The 19,022-nt window shown below is 44.1% G+C and overlaps 1 protein-coding gene across 1 annotated transcript in view; it reads right to left on the bottom strand.

Moving 5' to 3' along the window:
- LARGE1 (LARGE xylosyl- and glucuronyltransferase 1) overlaps window positions 1-19,022 on the bottom strand; it is a 437,502-nt gene that overhangs the window by 106,268 nt on the left and 312,212 nt on the right. The gene's annotated exons all lie outside the window — the stretch shown is intronic.

Genomic DNA, 19,022 nt, shown 5'->3' on the forward strand with positions numbered 1-19,022 from the left:
TATATCCTGACCGTGGTGGATTATGCCACGAGGTATCCTGAAGCTGTGGCCCTGTCCAGTATTATATAGCAGTAAAGGTAGCCGAGGCCCTTGTTGCCATCTTTACCCGGGTAGGGTTTCCTAGTGAAATATCGGATCAAGGCACTCAGTTCATGCCAGATTTGGTCCAGTCCCTATGGCATACCTGTGGTGTTCGAGCCATTCGCACCACCCCATACCACCCGCAGACCAATGAACTATGTCAACGCTTTAATGGAACCCTAAAAAATATGCTGAGGGCTTTTGTTGACGTTGAAAAAGACTGGGAAAAGTATCTGCCACATCTCCTCTTCGCCTATCGGGAGGTTCCCCAAGAGTCCACAGGGTTCTCTCCCTTCGAACTACTGTTTAGCCGGAAGGTCCGTGGGCCTCTCACTCTTCTGAAAGAACATCTAGAGGGAGATATCTCAGATACCGGAATGCCCATCGTTCCCTATGTTCTAGAGTTCAGAGACCATCTCGCCCAGCTAGCTACCTTGGCTAAAGAACATCAGCGAATGGCCCAGTCCAGACAAAAAACCTGGTATGACCGTAATGCCAGGAACTGGGAATTTATGGAAGGACAGCAAGTGCTCATGATTACTGCTTCCCCTGCCAACAAGCTTCAAGCAGTGTGGGAAGGCCCTTACCAGGTTGTCAAGAAAATTAATGACACTATGTTATTGCCCTGGACTCTAGTGGTCGACGACAGAAACCCGTCCACATTAACATGCTGAAAGACTACCACGACCGATCTCTGCCTGTTCTAGCTGTCTGCCACCCCCCTAGTGATACCGCCGGCGACGAGTATCTCCCCAATCTCCTCCAGGTTGCCCAAGCGGGAGGATCACTGGAACAAGTGCCCCTGGGCTCCCATTTATCGGATATACAAAAGGACAATATTGTCGCCGTACTAAGGCCGAGGGCTGCTGCTTTCTCCTTAATGCCGGGGAAGACTACTCTCACCATCCACCATGTGGAAACCCCCGGACAACGCCCCATCCAGCAGGCTGCCTACCGGGTTCCAGAGGCTGGTCAAGGCATGATAAAGAACGAACTGGAGATGAAACAACTGGGAGTTATTCAGCCATCTCACAGTTCTTGGGCCTCTCCTGTCGTCCTGGTCCCCAAGAAGGATGGTACAACACGATTTTGCGTCGATTACAGACGATTAAATGATGCCACCAAGAGTGATGCTTATCCCATGCCCAGGATTGATGATCTATTGGATCGTCTGGCCAGTGCCCTATTTGTGACCACGTTAGACTTGAGCAAGGGGTACTGGCAGATAACCCTAACTGAGGACGCTCAGGGGTACTGGCAGATACCCCTAACTGAGGACGCTCGGGAGCACTCGGCCTTCATTACTCCATTTGGGCTTTTTGAGTTTCTGGGAATGCCCTTTGGGATGAAAACTGCCCCCGCTACTTTCCAGAGACTGGTAGATTGACTGTTACAACAATGTCAGGACTTTGCCTGTGCTTACTTAGACGACATTGCCATTTTTAGCACAACCTGGGAGGAACATCTTAAACACTTGGGCATAGTGCTGGACTGTATCCTTACTGCAGGACTGACCATTCGCCCTGATAAGTGCCAAATAGGGATGGCTGAGGTGCAGTACCTCGGGCATAGAGTAGGGGGTGGGAAACTAAGGCCTGAGCCTGCCAAGGTGGAAGCCATTAGCAACTGGTGTAGACCCCAGACTAAAAAGCAGGTACTTGCATTTTTAGGAACTGCTGGTTACTATAGCAAATTTGTATCTAACTTCACCACCTTGGCCAAGCCCCTAGCCGACCTACCCCTGCCACTGTACAAGGAACTATAAATGATTGAGCAATGTGGACTAAAGAGAGCAGGCCAGAGGTCTGTGTAGACCTCATAGCGAGCTCACTTATTATGGGGGGGGGAGGTTGTGATGGTGTGATATGCTACGTGGATATCATTTATATTTCACTTATTTTCATAGTGCTTTTCTTGTTGCCTTGTAAGTCTACAGCCTGACTCTATCTGTCTCTTGATGACCCCCTGTAGTTCCTTAATCCCCAAGGCTCCTTTGCTCTCCTCTGGGAGGCCTGGAAACTGCCCCAACCTGTTTGACTACCTCTGGACACAAGGAAGGGGGTGGGGAGGACAGGAGCTGGACAAGTCAGTTCCTGTGTGGAGAGCGTTGTGTAAAGACTGTATCACAGAGAGAAGGAAGCGTTTGGACCCATTTTATCCTCTGGATACTAGAGTTTTGGAATCTCATCTCACTGGACATTCTATCCTGTTACTGGACTACATTCTTGTTCTGGACTATTGTATCCTCAGTGTGGTGGATTGTATATGGACCTTCTAATTTTGCCTGTAATAAAGGTCTTGGGATTGTTCACACTCCCCTCGCTCTGTTGATTGTGTGGTATCGGAGAAGGACCCCGTGACAGGGGGCAATATCTATGGCCCCTTAACCAGCCTGAGAATACCAGCCCCCCAGCTGTCTGCTTTAGCAAGGCTGGTTGTCAAAAATGGGAGGGACCCCCACAATATTTTGTAATTATTTATTTAAATAATATAAAAAAGCTGCATGGGGACCCCTCTATTCTTGATAACCAGCTTTGCTGAAGCAGACAGCTGAGGGTTGCAGCCCCCAGCTGTGAGTTTTGCCTGGCTGGTTATGAAAAATACAGGGGAACCCATGCTGGTTTCTTTTTTAATTATTTGTTTACAGCGCAGCAGCGCTCCTATGTAAAGAAACAATCCCGCAATTCCCAGATTTTGGTGCATATAAGTAAATGAGTGCCGATATCGTCAAATTTTCCGTTCTGTGCAAAAGGACACTGAAAGGTTCAGCACATTTTACATATAACATGATGTTTGTTTTGGTCCATGAACAGTGACCCCCCCACCTCTAGAATGAAGGGGGCTCAGCTTGTACCTGACGGCTCAGCTCCATCCTGTAATGAATTCCACACTGAGCTATTCCGCTTCTGCAATATTTCACCCATTGATTTTACTGTCAAATGAGAAGCTCCTTGCTCCAAATGGCATTTAGCAGGACAAGCCTTGGAGGACGGTGAAGGGTAGGGAAGTAGCTTCCTATTATATTAGCTCTATAGGCTGCTAAAAGTCTCAGCTGTATACAGAAGGGGTTAACACCTTGCCATAAAGCCCGAAACACCCTTAAAGGTAATCTTTGTTTCTGTCTCAAAGTCTCAAAATTAATTCTAAAATATATTTTTACAGCAATCACAACTCCATTTTTTTTTTATATGCAGCGCTCCAAATCCTTTACATAGCGACGTGACTAAATAATAAAATTGTGACTACCTGAAGTCACCACTAGATGGAGCTTAGCTCACTTAGAACATGAGAACATAAAAGTGAGCTCCCTCTAGTGGTGGGATGCAGAATTGATGCTATTTTTTTTTTTTTACCATAGAGCTAATGTAAATCAAAGTTGTAGCTTCATTTTTAAGAGATTTTTATCAAAAAATTTTCCTGGAAAATTAAAGATTGCAGAAATTTTTGCCTCCTGAAATGGAATGATTTATAACTCAATATAGATGAAAAAATCCTACCGCCATGAGCTGTGAGGTTGCTGTGGAGGTTAATGGAAAGAATGATATTTCGCTTTCAGGCGTCTCGATTTTTGTTTTATTTTTCATTTTCTGTTAGAAAAATTCCACTTAATAACCCCCCGGGACCTCAGAAACCTCCGACCTTCCCGCTCTCCCACAGCCTCAGAGAGCCGGGCCGGGCAGTGCTTGCTCATTTGCATATGATTTCCCAGACTCCCTGGCTGCAGCGGTTTCGCAATCTATGTAATTACTGGTAATGGCACATTTATCACCGTTAATGATGTAGATTTACCAAAGGGCAGAAACGGGCGAGCCTCGCTACATAAATTAGGGCTTCTAACGCGATTCGGGCCAATAATGTATCTCACTATGAGGAGTGTGAGGCGACAATGATATATATAATGGAAGGTAAAGCCGGGAGGTAATGGGGGGTGAGGTCACGGAACTCTGCTCCCGATAAAATCACAAAAATCACCAGTAAATAGAAGACCTTGTCCTCTTCTTAGTAATTTCTGGGAAAGTGGCATAGTGTTAAGCTGAAAAAGTGTGTGGATGGTATCTGCGCTGCTGTATAAAATCTGGTCATCACAATTTGTGGATAAAAATGATGGCTTATTCTCTCAACACGTTTCGAAGTCAATATGACTTCTTCAGGAGCTGCTATAGATCCAACGCGTTTCTAAGTCAATAGGACTTCTTCAGGAGGTTCTATAGATCCAACGCGTTTCGAAGTCAATAGGACTTCTTCAGGAGCTGCTATAGATCCAACGCGGTTCGAAGTCAATAGGACTTCTTCAGGAGCTGGTATAGATCAACGCGTTTCTAAGTCAATAGGACTTCTTCAGGAGGTGCTATAGAACCAACGCGTTTCGCAGTCAATAGGACTTCTTCAAGAGCTGCTATAGATCAATGCGTTTCTAAGTCAATAGGACTTCTTCAGGAGCTGCTATAGATCAATGCGTTTCTAAGTCAATATGACTTCTTCAAGAGCTGCTATAGATCAATGCGTTTCTAAGTCAATAGGACTTCTTCAGGAGCTGCTATAGATCAATGCGTTTCTAAGTCATTAGGACTTCTTCAGGAGCTGCTATAGATCAATGCGTTTCTAAGTCAATAGGACTTCTTCAGGAACTGCTATAGATCCAACGCGTTTCTAATTCAATAGGACTTCTTCTTCAGGAGCTGCTATAGATCATATAGCTTCTCCTGAAGAAGAAGTCCTATTGACTTCGAAATGCGTTGAGTGAATAAACCATCATCTTTATCCACAAATTGTGTTGACAGGATTTCATACAGCAGCGCAGATACCATCCACGAATTTTTCCAGTTTAACACTACGGCTGAGGACTGAGGCATATCCTGTTTGTTGAAAGCAATAGTGATTGGCTGAAAAGGTACTTCCTGTTTGGCGAAAGTGCTAGTGATTGGCTGAGGAGGTATTTCCTGTTTGTCGAAAGCGGTAGTAATTGGTTGAATTGGACCAGAAGTAGAAATCAGCATGGAAAGATCAGTGTCCAAATGAAAGCTACAGAAACTTGGTGAGTTTTTTTTTAGACCGGTCTAAGGCCTTCTAAAAAATATTTTAGCCCCTCAACAGCCCCTTAAATGAAGCCCTTAAAAAGTCATCAGGGTATATGATATACTCCATAGCGTACATGGCATAGAGGCAGATAGGTTGATACTATGGGGCACTTAGGGTTTCCTCCTGGAAACCAACGCAGGACTCACCCGGCAAGGGTCATAATAAAACGACTATAAGGGGAGAAAAACACCAGATCCTTCATTCCCAGGAGGCAAAAACCGTCAGCACATCGGGGCCCAAGTTAGGTCTTCACTATGAGGGTCCAGCCTCTTCTATGTAACCCTTGGTGGAAAGTGAAGCTCTTCTGTAACAAATGTAAGATTCGCTCTTCTCATTAATTCGGCCTCCCCCCTCTCGCAGCAGAACGCACAGCGGTGGGTTTATATGAGTCATTGATGGGCTGTAAAATGGACCCAAAGCCTTAATTAAACATTTCAGCCACTCGGAGAGAAAACGCCGATGATGACAGGCTAATCCGCACTTGGAAACCACCAAAGAGCTCACGGGCGAACGTCCTTCAAAAAATCTCAGCAATTTAGGAGAGTACAGGGGAATTGAGGGGGTGTAAATACTTTTCAATGAAAGAACGAGGACAACAGTAAAAGCTCCCACTCTGCTTTATGGGCCCAATGGCGGCAACATGGTATGGGGAGAAAGGTTACGTGTTAATCTGGCACCGCTGATCTCCTCTCAGCAGCCATTTACTTTCCGTATAAATCTCTTGGCGAGCACATGAGGCTCATCACATCTCTGACGCCTGATTTACACCCTCACCCGCCAGGGCGCTCCTCAGACAGAGTATTTTATGAATTCCCAAACTATATTAACCTGTATTACCCCTTGTAAAAAAGACATTCCATAAATCCGTGACCCCTTCCGTGATCCGGTTCCCACGTGTCAATCTCTGGCGCCCACGACCTTGTAGAGTCTCATGTTAATATTTACAAGATCTGATCTATTTTACAGAGAGGGGGATGGAGCCTGTACATGCCGCCGCGGCCAGGGCGGCTCGACGCGGTTTGAAAGCTGATGTACAGGCCTGGAGAGCGAAAAAAGGGCCATAATTTGCAGTTTTCTGGTCCCTTTGTGTTTGGAGATCAGCTCAGTTACAGAGTCTGAAATGTAATGATGCTCATAGATGGCGCTGTAGTAATCACGTGTGGCGCACCAGTGATTGCAGTGGTGCTGTATCTGTGTAAGGATGGAGGAGCTCCCCCTATATGGCCCCAGGTGGCAGTGAAGCTCTATGGATATACCCAGCTCAGATATGGAGTATATGGAGTCTGTAATGTAATGATGCTCATAGATGGTGTGATAAGCTGTAGTACTCACATTTGGTGCACCACTGATCGCAGTGGTGCTGCAGCTATGTAAGGATGGAGGAGCTCCCCCTATATGGCCCCAGGTGGCAGTGAAGTTCTATAGATATGTCCAGAACAGATACAGGGTAGGTAATGTAATGATGCTCATAGAAAATATGATGAGCTGCAGTAATCACATATGGTGTACCACTGATTGCAGTGGTGCTGTACCTGTGTAAGGATGGAGGAGCGCCCCCTATATGGCCCCAGGTGGCACTGAAGCTCTATGGATATACCCAGCTCAGATATGGAGTATACAAGGTCGCTAATGCAATGATGCTCATAGAAGGTAAGATAAGCTGTAGTAATCACATTTGGTGCACCACTGACTGCCGTGGTGCTGCAGCTGTGTATGGATGGAGGAGCTCCCCCTATATGGCTCCAGGTGGCACTGCAGCTCTACGGATATGCACATATCAGATACGGAGTATACGCGGTTGGTAATGTAATGATGCTCATAGATGGTGCGATGAGCTGTAGTACTCACATGTAGTGAACCACTGATTGCAGTGGTGCTGTAGCTGTAAAAGGATGGAGGAGCTCCCCCTATATGGCACCAGGTGGCACGGCAGCTCTACTGATATGCCCAGAACAGAGTGGTCTATTTAAAGGAAGAGGGGCAAAATAACTATGGTGATGACCATATCCACGTAGTCTCCGACAGCTGCCACCACAGGAGCTTTGGGCAACTCATGTGCAAGGGAGTGCTGCGGCAAGAGGGATGCAGTGGAGGAAGACTGAGGACGACATTGTGCTGAAGACTGAAGCTATGGGTGTTGCAACAAGGAGATAAGAGACAATGGAAGTGCACGGGTCAGGGGCAACCCAACAACTGTAACAAACCCTCAGCTGTGAGAATGATGGGGTCGGTGTGGATTACGAGCCTCTGGATGTAAAATTAACAAAGAAGAGAAAACAAAAAATAACAAAGATGCGCAACGCAAAGTTTCTCAGAAACTTGGAAAAGTTTTCATTATGTTTGAGCCCCAATTACAAGAAAGAGTACTGGACGCCCCATTCATCCCCAAGGTCAGTACAGGAAGAAATAATGCTCTGCATCTTATATATGGCGCTTATCCGGCCTTTATAAAACGTAATATGCGCCGACTCCCCATCCCGCGCTGTGTGAGCTCCAGATTGCGGTTGACGCTGACATTTCAAGCTGTTTCTATACTCTGTTAAGCCAACAAAGATGACGCGATTTCCATTTTGCCCCGAGGAGCCGCGAGCCGGCGCTTGGTCCTGGATGAACCGCATGTGCTTTGTGCATAGACAAAATAAAAAATGCTAAATGAGAAAATCTTATCATCAAAACGCCGATCTCCCTGCAGACACCGAAGAGGAGGAAGAGGCTCTGTGCTAGAGAAGACGGCGCAGTTCTCACAGGAACAATCTGCCAAATGCTTCCCTACCGCTACCATATGTAGAATCCAACATCAAACACCATCCTCCACCGCAACACCATTCAACACAGCATTATAATACCACACATTACAGCACACACACGGGAAGGGAGGCAGCATTATAACAGTTCTATTCTTCTACATAAGGACAGTATTATAGTAGTTATAATCTTGTACATAGGAGCAGTATTATAGTAGTTATATTCTTGTACATAGGGAGCAGTATTATAGTAGTTATACTCTTGTACATAGGGGCAGTATTATAGCAGTTATATTCTTGTACATAAGGAGCAGTATTATAGTAGTTATACTCTTGTACATAGGGGGCAGTATTATAGTAGTTATATTCTTGTACATAGGGAGCAGTATTATAGTAGTTATACTCTTGTACATAGGGAGCAGTATTATAGTAGTTAAATTCTTGTACATAGGGGCAGTATTATAGTAGTTATATTCTTGTACATAGGAGCAGTATTATAGTAGTTATATTCTTGTACATAAGGGCAGTATTATAGTAGTTATATTCTTGTACATAGGGGCAGTATTATAGTAGTTATATTCCTGTATATAGGGGGAAGTATTATAGTAGTTATATTCTTGTACATAGGGGGGCAGTATTAGAGTAGTTATATTCTTGTACATAGGGGCAGTATTATAGTAGTTATATTCTTGTACATAGGAGCAGTATTATAGTAGTTATATTCTTGTACATAGGGGGCAGTATTATAGTAGTTATATTCTTGTACATAGGGGGCAGTATTATAGTAGTTATATTATTGTACATAGGGGCAGTATTATAGTAGTTATATTCTTGTACATAGGAGCAGTATTATAGTAGTTATATTCTTGTACATAGGGGGCAGTATTATAGTAGTTATATTCTTGTACATAGGGGGCAGTATTATAGTAGTTATATTCTTGTACATAGGGGCAGTATTATAGTAGTTATATTCTTGTACATAGGGGGCAGTATTATATTAGTTATATTCTTGTACATGGGGGCAGTATTATATTAGTTATATTCTTGTACATGGGGGCAGTATTATAGTAGTTATATTCTTGTACATAGGGGCAGTATTATAGTAGTTATATTCTTGTACATAGGGGGCAGTATTATAGTAGTTGTATTCTTGTACATAGGGGGCAGTATTATAGTAGTTATATTCTTGTACATAGGGAGCAGTATTATAGTAATTATATTCTTGTATTTAGGGACAGTATTATAGTAGTTATATTCTTGTACATAGGGAGCAGTATTATAGTAGTTATATTCTTGTATTTAGGGACAGTATTATAGTAGTTGTATTCTTGTACATAGGGGGCAGTATTATAGTAGTTATATTCTTGTACATAGGGAGCAGTATTATAGTAATTATATTCTTGTATTTAGGGACAGTATTATAGTAGTTATATTCTTGTACATAGGGACAGTATTATAGTAATTATATTCTTGTATTTAGGGACAGTATTATAGTAGTTATATTCTTGTACATAGGGGGCAGTATTATAGTAGTTATATTATTGTACATAGGGGGCAGTATTATAGTAGTTATATTCTTGTACATAGGGGGCAGTATTATAGTAGTTATATTCTTGTACATAGGGAGCAGTATTATAGTAATTATATTCTTGTATTTAGGGACAGTATTATAGTAGTTATATTCTTGTACATAGGGAGCAGTATTATAGTAGTTATATTCTTGTACATAGGAACAGTATTATAGTAGTTAAATTCTTGTACATAGGAGCAGTATTATAGTAGTTATATTCTTGTACATAGGGGCAGTATTATAGTAGTTATCTTCTTGTACATAGGAGCAGTATTATAGTAGTTATATTTGTGTACATAGGGGGCAGTGTTGTGAGTTCATTTTCTGGTCTACCAGTTGTGAGTTCTCCTTCCAGGCTCCCTCTGGTGGTAACAGGAGGTAGTGAGGCTGATTTAATCAGTAGAGATCTGCCACCTGTATATGAGGATGACGATTGGACCTCAGGAATTTCAGACTGGATTTAAGTCAGCCGACGCCCTATTCTGGTGCTGGTGATTCCTTCTGGCTTTTCAGCTCTTGGTGTTCAGCTCTGTTCCAGTCATTTCAAGCTAAGTTTTTCTGCTAATGTTCACACTTGATTTTGTTGGTCTATTCAGTTTTTTGTGTGGTCAGCCAGCCCCGGCTGGGGCTGTGCTGAATTTCCATTCTTATTTATCTGTATTTGCCAATTTGCTTTTTGTCCCCTATTAGGCCGGTTTCACATTAGCGCATTTTCAGCGCGCGCACGGCCGGGGGTAGCTCCGCCCCCGAGCCGGCTCTCTGCCCGGCGTGCCCGCCCCTTCCTTGTAGCGCCGCCTCCTAGCGGACAGCGGCGCCTGCGATCGGCGCACCCTATCTTTAGCATAGGGTGCGCCGATCGTGCGCAGGCCGTGCGCTAGTTGCGCTTTGACCTGCGCTGCGCACTTTTGACGGTGCGCCGTGCGCGCCAAAATCCGAAAAGTTCGATTTTGGCGCGCACGGCGCACCATCAAAAGTGCGCAGCGCAGGTCAAAGCGCAACTAGCGCACGGCCTGCGCACGATCGGCGCACCCTATGCTAAAGATAGGGTGCGCCGATCGCAGGCGCCGCTGTCCGCTAGGAGGCGGCGCTACAAGGAAGGGGCGGGCACGCCGGGCAGAGAGCCGGCTCGGGGGCGGAGCTACCCCCGGCCGTGCGCGCGCTGAAAATGCGCTAATGTGAAACCGGCCTTAGATTGGCCTCTTTTTGCTCTGTCTCAGAATATTTCAGAGTGCTGATATAATGGGAGAAGTCTAGTGACTTCAGGGTTAATTTTGCTATCAGAAGTGTTGGACATTATTTTTGTAGGGTTTTTGGCAGATTGCAGACAGTGTCTTTCCTTTCCTGTCCTTTCTAGTTGTTTGGGCCCCATCGTTTGCTCAGCCTATTTTCCTGCCTGTGTTTGTGTTTTCATCTTGTTTCACCGTCAATACATGTGTGGGGGCTGTCTTTCCTTTGGGGTCTGCTCTGGGGTAGTTAGTTTTCCCCTTTCTTGCATTATGCTTATTTAGTCCTCCGGCAGTGACGAGGCGTCTAGGATCATCGCAGGAACGCTCCACGGCTGCTGCTAGTTGTGTGGTTAGGATCAGGGATCTGCAATCTGCATAGTTACCAACCTCTCTGGTTTTTCTGGGACTTAGCTTGTTTTGTTTTTTCCTCCTCGGTGACCCATTCATAACAGGGCAGTATTATAGTAATTATATTCTTGTACATAGGGGCAATATTATAGTAGTTATATTCTTGTACATAGGGGCAGTATTATAGTAGTTATATTCTTGTACATAGGGGGCAGTATTATAGTAGTTATATTCTTGTACATAGGGGGCAGTATTATAGTAGTTATATTCTTGTACATAGGGGCAGTATTATAGTAGTTATATTCTTGTACATAGGGGCGGTATTATAGTAGTTATATTCTTGTACATAGGAGCGGTATTATAGTGGTTATATTTGTGTACATAGGGGGCAGTATTATAGTAGATATATTCTTGTACATAGGGGGCAGTATTATAGTAGTTATATTCTTGTACATAGGGGGCAGTATTATTGTAGTTATATTCTTGTACATAGGAGCAGTATTATAGTAGTTATATTCTTGTACATGGGGCAGTATTATAGTAGTTATATTCTTGTACATAGGGGCAGTATTATAGTAGTTATATTCTTGTACATAGGGGCAGTATTAAAGTCGTTATATTCTTGTACATAGGTGCAGTATTATAGTAGTAATATTCTTGTACATAGGAGCAGTATTATAGTAGCTATATTCTTGTACATAGGAGCAGTATTATAGTAGTTATATTCTTGTACATAGGGGCAGTATTATAGTAGTTATATTCTTGTACATAGGGGCAGTATTATAGTAGTTATATTCTTGCACATAGGGGCAGTATTATAGTAGTTATATTCTTGTACATAGGGGCAGTATTATAGTAGTTATATTCTTGTACATAGGAGCGGTATTATAGTAGTTATATTCTTGTACATAGGGGCGGTATTATAGTAGTTATATTCTTACACATAGGGGCAGTATTATAGTAGTTATATTCTTGTACATAGGGGAAGTATTATAGTAGTTATATTCTTGTACATAGGGGCAGTATTATAGTAGTTATATTCTTGTACATAGGGGCAGTATTATAGTAGTTATATTCTTGTACATAGGAGCAGTATTATAGTAGTTATATTCTTGTACATAGGGGCAGTATTATAGTAGTTATATTCTTGTTCATAGGGGGGCAGTATTATAGTAGTTATATTCTTGTACATAGGGGCAGTATTATAGTAGTTATATTCTTGTACATAGGGGGCAGTATTATAGTAGTTATATTCTTGTACATAGGGGCAGTATTATAGTAGTTATATTCTTGTACATAGGGGCAGTATTATAGTAGTTATATTCTTGTACATAGGGGCAGTATTATAGTAGTTATATTCTTGTTCATAGGGGGCAGTATTATAGTAGTTATATTCTTGTACATAGAGGGCAGTAATAATAATAATAATAAATTTTATTTCTATAGCACCGACATATTCCGCAGCACTTTACATTTCAGAGGGGACTTGTACAGACAATAGACATTACAGCATAACAATAATCACATAGATTATAACAAATACCAAGAGGAATGAGGGCCCTGCTCGCAAGCTTACAGTCTATGAGGAAAGAGGTAGACATGAAAGGGTGTTAATAGTTGCCCTGATTGTATGGACCAGCCATAATGTTAAGTGTGTAACAGTACAGACACAGAGGGCTAATGGATGCATAAAGCATGTGGGAACATGATGCGGGGAACCTGGTTATGGTAAATCTTTTGGCTGTGCCACACAGGGATAGATTAGGTTAATGTGTTGAGGCGGTAGGCCAGTCTGAATAAATCGCATTGACCTGGGAGGTGCATTCCAAAGAATTGGCGCAGCACGTGTAAAGTCTTGGAGACGGGAGTGGGAGGTTCTGATTATTGAGGATGCTAACCTCAGGTCATCAACAGAACGGAGGGCGCGGGTAGGGTGGTATACTGAAACAAGGGAGGAGATGTAGGGTGGTGCTGAGCCATGGAGGGCTTTGTGGGTGAGGGTAATAAGTTTATACTGAATTCTGGAGTGGATGGGTAACCAGTGTAATGAATGGCACAAGGTAGAGGCATCGGTGTAACGATTGGTGAGGAATATGATACTGGCTGCAGCATTCAAGACAGATTGGAGAGGGGAGAGTTTGGTAAGAGGGAGACCGATGAGAGAAGAGAAGTTAAAATTGTCGAGACGAGAATGAATAAGAGAAACAGTAAGAGTTTTTGCAGAGTCAAAAGTAAGAAAAGGTCGAATTCTAGAGATGTTTTTGAGGTGCAGATGACAAGAGCGAGCCAGTGGTCGAATGTGGGAGGGGCGAAGGAAAGCTCGGAGTCAAGTATGACCCCAAGAAAGCGGGCCTGTTGCTCGGGAGTAATAGTGGAACCACACACAGAAATGGCAATGTCGGGTATAGGTACATTAGTAGAGGGAGGAAACACCAGGAGTTCAGTCTTTGACAGGTTCAGTTTCAGATATAGTGAGGACATGATGTTGGACACAGCGTTTAGACAATCGCCGGTGTTTTCTAGAAAGGCTGGCGTGATGTCAGGAGAAGAAGTGTATAATTGGGTGACGTCAGCATAGAGATGGTACTGGAAACCAAATCTACTGATTGTTTGACCAATAGGGGCAGTGTACAAGGAGAAGAGGAGGGGGCCTAGAACCGATCCTTGAGGAACCCCAACAGTAAGGGGAAGATGAGAGGAGGAGGAACCAGCAAAAGATATAGTAAAGGAGCGGTCAGAGAGATAGGAGGAGAACCAGGAGAGAACGTTGTCCTTGAGGCCAATGGAACGGAGCATAGTGAGGAGCTGATGATCCACAGTGTCGAATGCTGCAGAGAGATCCAAGAGAATTAGCATGGAGTAATGACCATTTGATTTAGCTGTTAGCAGATCATTAGAGACTTTAGTGAGGGCAGTTTCAGTAGAGTGTAAAGAGCGGAAACCGGATTGGAGAGGGTCGAGAAGAGAGTTATCAAAGAGACAGCGGATAAGACGGGAGTGGACCAGGCGTTCCAGGAGTTTAGAGATGAAGGGAAGATTAGAGACAGGTCTATAGTTAGCGGCACAGTTTTGGTCGAGGGATGGTTTTTTAAGTAGTGGATGTATGATGGCATGCTTAAATGAGGAGGGAAAGATACCAGAAGAGAGAGAGAGGTTAAATATTTTAGTTAGGTGAGGGGTGACAGCAGGGGAAAGGGACTGGAGGAGATGTGACGGAAATGGGTCACTGGTGCAAGTGGTTGGGCGAGAAGATGCAAGGAGCCTGCTTACTTCTTCTTCTGTGACTGGTTCAAAATCAGAGAGTGAGTTAGATGCAGTGGGGGAGGGAGGACAGTGCATGGTATGAGGGGATTGGGAGATAATTTCCTGTCGGATCTGGTCAATTTTTTCTTTGAAGTAATTGGCCAGATCGTCAGCTCGGAGCTCCGTGGTTGGGGCCTGTACTCTTGGATTGAGTAGAGAATGAAAAGTGTCAAAGAGACGTTTAGGGTTATTGGACAGTGAGGTGATGAGGGTGTTGAAATAGGTTTGTTTGGAGAGGTGAAGGGCAGTGTTGTATGTTCTAAGCATAAACTTCAGATTCAAGGAAAAGAACTTTTATGGATTAACCGTGCGCTGCCAGACCATCACTCCTCACAAGTAGCGTGCTTTATACATTTATTCCCAATGCGTTTCAAAGTTAACAACTTCTTCCTCAGGGGATACATGTCATCCCCTGAGGAAGAAGTTGTTAACTTTGAAACGCGTTGGGAATAAATGTATAAAGCACACTACTTGTGAGGAGTAATGGTCTGGCAGCGCACGGTTAATCCATAAAAGTTCTTTTCCTTGAATCTGATGATTTATGGCCACGGCGTGGTCATTTGGATGTGCAGCAAGCTGACCTTGTTCCTTTATGTCTGATACTCTCCTACATAGGGTGAGTATAACGAATTACTTTACATTCCTATTTTCTCGGGTAAGACCCTATTGCGCTCTTTTTCTTTCAGTTTCTCCTAAGCATAAACTTATAATGGATGAAATCTTCGGGTAGGTTGGATTTTCTCCACAGACGTTCGGCGCACCTGGAGCACCGCTGCAGGAAACGTGTTTGCACTGTGTGCCAGGGTTGTCGCCGTCTGAGTTGTGGTGTTCTATTTATAGGGGGTGCAAATTCATTCAGGGCACTTTGAAGTGTTTCATTGTAATGCTTCAATGCAGGATCAGGACATGAGAGGGAGGAGATAGGGGCCAATGAAGACTGCAAGTTCTTCATAAGTTTCTGGGTGTTAATGGCCTGTATGTTTCTATAAGTCTGGACAGTGGGGGTGACCTGAGCAGCCTGGCAGTTCTTGATAGAGAATGAAAGAAGTTTGTGGTCAGAGAGCTGTGGTCAGTATTCTAGTAGTTATATCATGTAAACAGTCATGCCAATACTGCCATGTGCCACATGCTAGTACAATACTACCTTGGTGTGTACAGCCCCAATCACCCGCTCTTTTAGGACGTAAGTATACAGCCGATGTCCCAGCGGAATCTTTCTCCTTCTATAGATTCAATAAGAAGTTTAAATAAACAACGTATATAAAAACCGACATAAAAACGAGTTATGGGCTTTTCCGATGGAGAAAGGAGAGAAGCAATGTGGCAGTAATTCACCTATGCCATGAAGCCACATCCCTGGTCGCACCGATCAGTAAGATTTAAGGTGTGAATGAAGGCCGGTGATAAACGCCCGCATTACATGGGGGAGCGAAAGATTGTTTTGCAGTAATTTCTTCTTATTATAGATGCAGAATATCCAGTATTGTAAGGAGGGAGCGCAACGTGATGAATTACGAGCGCCATCGATCAGGCGCTAGCGCAGCACGGCAGTGTAAGTATACAGGGTGGCACTGCCGGAGGGTGGCGCGGTGGACGGTATTCGTGGACTCTGCAGTGTTTCTTATTGGGGGGAGGAACCTTTAGTTTGACTATATAGTTCTTGTACTCCACTCACAACCAAAGCTGAATATTTATGCCCCCCATGAATCCACAGACAGTATTTTTTTTTTTTTTGGGGGGGGGGGGGGGTTGGTTGCCAAAACCTTCATCTACTGATTGCATTTCCTGCGAGTGTCGAGTGTGATGAGCCGCCCTTGTTCTCTGGGGTCCGAGTACTGACTCCCGCCTTCCGAGAAAAGTGTAGAACCGGGAGAAGAAGCATTTTGCTAATTATCCGGCTGCCGATTGAAAATCCCCCCTCCTCGGCTCCTGGGGGGGGTTTTGCGAGGTTTTTTTTGCAAGGTCGCATCCAGCACATTAACCAATCCCTGTGATGTTGGCGGCCCACCGCCGGGCTGCCGGGACTTCACTCCGCACATAAAGGGGATCCGACAGGCCGCTCCTAATGATTTGGTGGACTTTAATTAATGGGACCCCGGGGGACCCCTTATTAGAGAAATCCGAAGGATCTGAAAAGTGACGGAGCCCCTTATAAATCCGACTTCTGATCGGGGTCCACCTTCTACATAAAGCACTCCAGGTCACCGCTACTACAAAGAAAGCTGACAGATTCTGCATGCAGCTCTGGAGGTGACTGGAGTACAAGATAATAGGTAAATTAAAAAAATTCAGGGATAAAGGAGTTAAAGCAAAAAATGATGACTCTGAAAAAAAAAAAAAAGACGTCAGGTCAGGAAAGCTGCAATGCAGCTTTGGATGTGAATGGAGTACTGAAAAAAATAAAAATCAATACAAGATCGTAAGGTTATATTATTGCAGAGTTAGTCAAGTACTTGAAATCTGACTGCAGCTCTGGATGTAACTAGAGGCAGAAATCAGGCACAAGGTAAGAGAAGTATTTGGAAAGTTCTTGTAAGCTGGAAGCTGCGGATGGCAGATAAGACGGCCTGGCGCTCTGCCACTGCTCAGTAGCCTAAGACTAAAGTGTCTTGTTTAACCCCTTATTGTCCATGGTGCAACGTTATTATAGGAGACGACCTCTTACGATGGAAACGACCTTGGACGTCAAGCACCAACAGTCTCCGATTACGTGATCGCTGCGATCAAAGTCACTTTCTAAGGAGAATAAAAGTTTCACTCCTCCTTTGCCAAGACAATACTCAAAAAAAAACTAGTGCAAGAGGAGAAAAAAAAAAACACTCAAAAGTGGGTATTCCTCTCCATATTATAGGGAGGTTCCGCGGGGGTGTGGCTTTAACGGCTCAATTTGGAGTATTGACAATTACAACTTTTCGCTCTTAAAACAAAACCTTGTGCGGTTACATCGACGACATTTCTAGGTTTTCCCTTCGTTTTGATGAGGACACCCTGGTAGAAAACTTTTAAAGGGGGCGTCCACTTCCCACAAACTTTTTCCCACAGGTTCAACTATGTGTTTTAAAAAAAAAAAAACATCTTTATTTACGCTGCACAGGTCTGGTGTTGAATCTCTGCTGGTGCCCCCTCCCTAGTTTGTGATCAGGTTAGGCTACTTTCACACATCAGGTTTTCGGCGTCAGGCGCGATCCGGCGTCGTGCCGGAACGCCGGATCCGGCAAATGTTTCTTAAAACCGGATGTGACGGATCCGGTTTTCTGCCGGATCCGTCTTTTTCTGGACAGACAAAACCGGATCCGTCTCATCCGGTTCATCCGTTTTTCTATCCGTTTTTTCGACGGATTACGCCGGATCCGGTTTTTAAAATTGACCCTTGTGGCCTTCCGAACGGGATTGGCTACTGGAAAACTATATATAGCGTGTTCCTACAGCCCTTCTTTGACAGGTTGTAGAGGGGAAAGTGCAGGTTGGAGAGAAGAGCAAGTTACTGGCGAAGATGGATGTTGTCATTGGAAATATTTTGAAGAATTTGGCGGATTTTACAGCGGAGGCGAATCGTTTGGGGGTGATTGTTCTGGAGAAGGAGAGAGCGAGACAGCAGCGCATCAGGCATCGTAGACGACGTTTGTGGATCCACCCCATCACAGCCAAGAGAATGACGCGTGGGGTCTATTCTACACTCTGCATGGACCTTCGACGAAACCCGGATAAATTTTTTCGATATGTTAGGATGAAAATGGAGAATTTTGATTACTTGGTGGAGCGCATTGCACACCTCATAAGAAAAGCGGACACCTATTGCCGCTTCTCTGTTTCACCCGCAGAGCGTCTGATGGTGACTTTAAGGTAAGCCACATTTATTGGATGTGATCGCATCAGAGCACACTTTCACTGCAATCTTGTTGGTGGTAATTTGTATCTCCAAGTGTTATAGGTCAGTTTTGGTATGTAATGCTGTGATTTAAAACTAATTTATTGTTTTTTAATTCCCCACAGATTTCTTGCAACTGGAGAATCCCTTTCGTCACTGCATTTCCAGTACAGACTCGGGATTTCCACCATATCTGGAATAGTGAAGTACACATGCCGTGCACTGTGGGACTCCTTAGCTGAAGAGTTTTTACCAGAGCCCACAACAGAGAGGTGGATTGAAATTGCTGACAAGTTTCAACAGATATGTCAGTTTCCAAACTGCTTGGGCGCTGTGGACGGGAAACATATCCGCATTGTAAAGCCAGCTGGATCGGGATCGGAATATTTCAATTACAAGAAATATTTTTCAATTGTCCTCATGGCCATCGCTGACGCGGAATACAAATTTATTGCGGTTGATATTGGGGCCTATGGCCGCTCCAATGACTCTCAAGTTTTCAAACTGTCTGCCATGGGGCGTAAACTGTATGGAAACACCTTCCAGTTCCCACCACCTAGACCGCTGCCGCAAACATCTGGTCCACCTATGCCATTTGTCTGTGTAGGGGATGAAGCCTTCCAGCTGTCAGAACACCTTTTGAAACCGTACTCTAGCAGAGGATTGACAAGACCAAAACGCATTTTTAATTACCGCCTCACAAGAGCAAGAAGAATGGTTGAATGTACCTTTGGTATTCTGACAGCCAAATGGCGGGTCCTATTGACTGCGATCAACCTCAAGACAGAAACTGTGGACGAGGT

Source organism: Dendrobates tinctorius, unplaced genomic scaffold (genome assembly GCF_039654945.1).
Source record: "Dendrobates tinctorius isolate UK_male_01 unplaced genomic scaffold, ASM3965494v1 ptg000020l, whole genome shotgun sequence".
Classification (NCBI taxonomy): domain Eukaryota; kingdom Metazoa; phylum Chordata; class Amphibia; order Anura; family Dendrobatidae; genus Dendrobates; species Dendrobates tinctorius.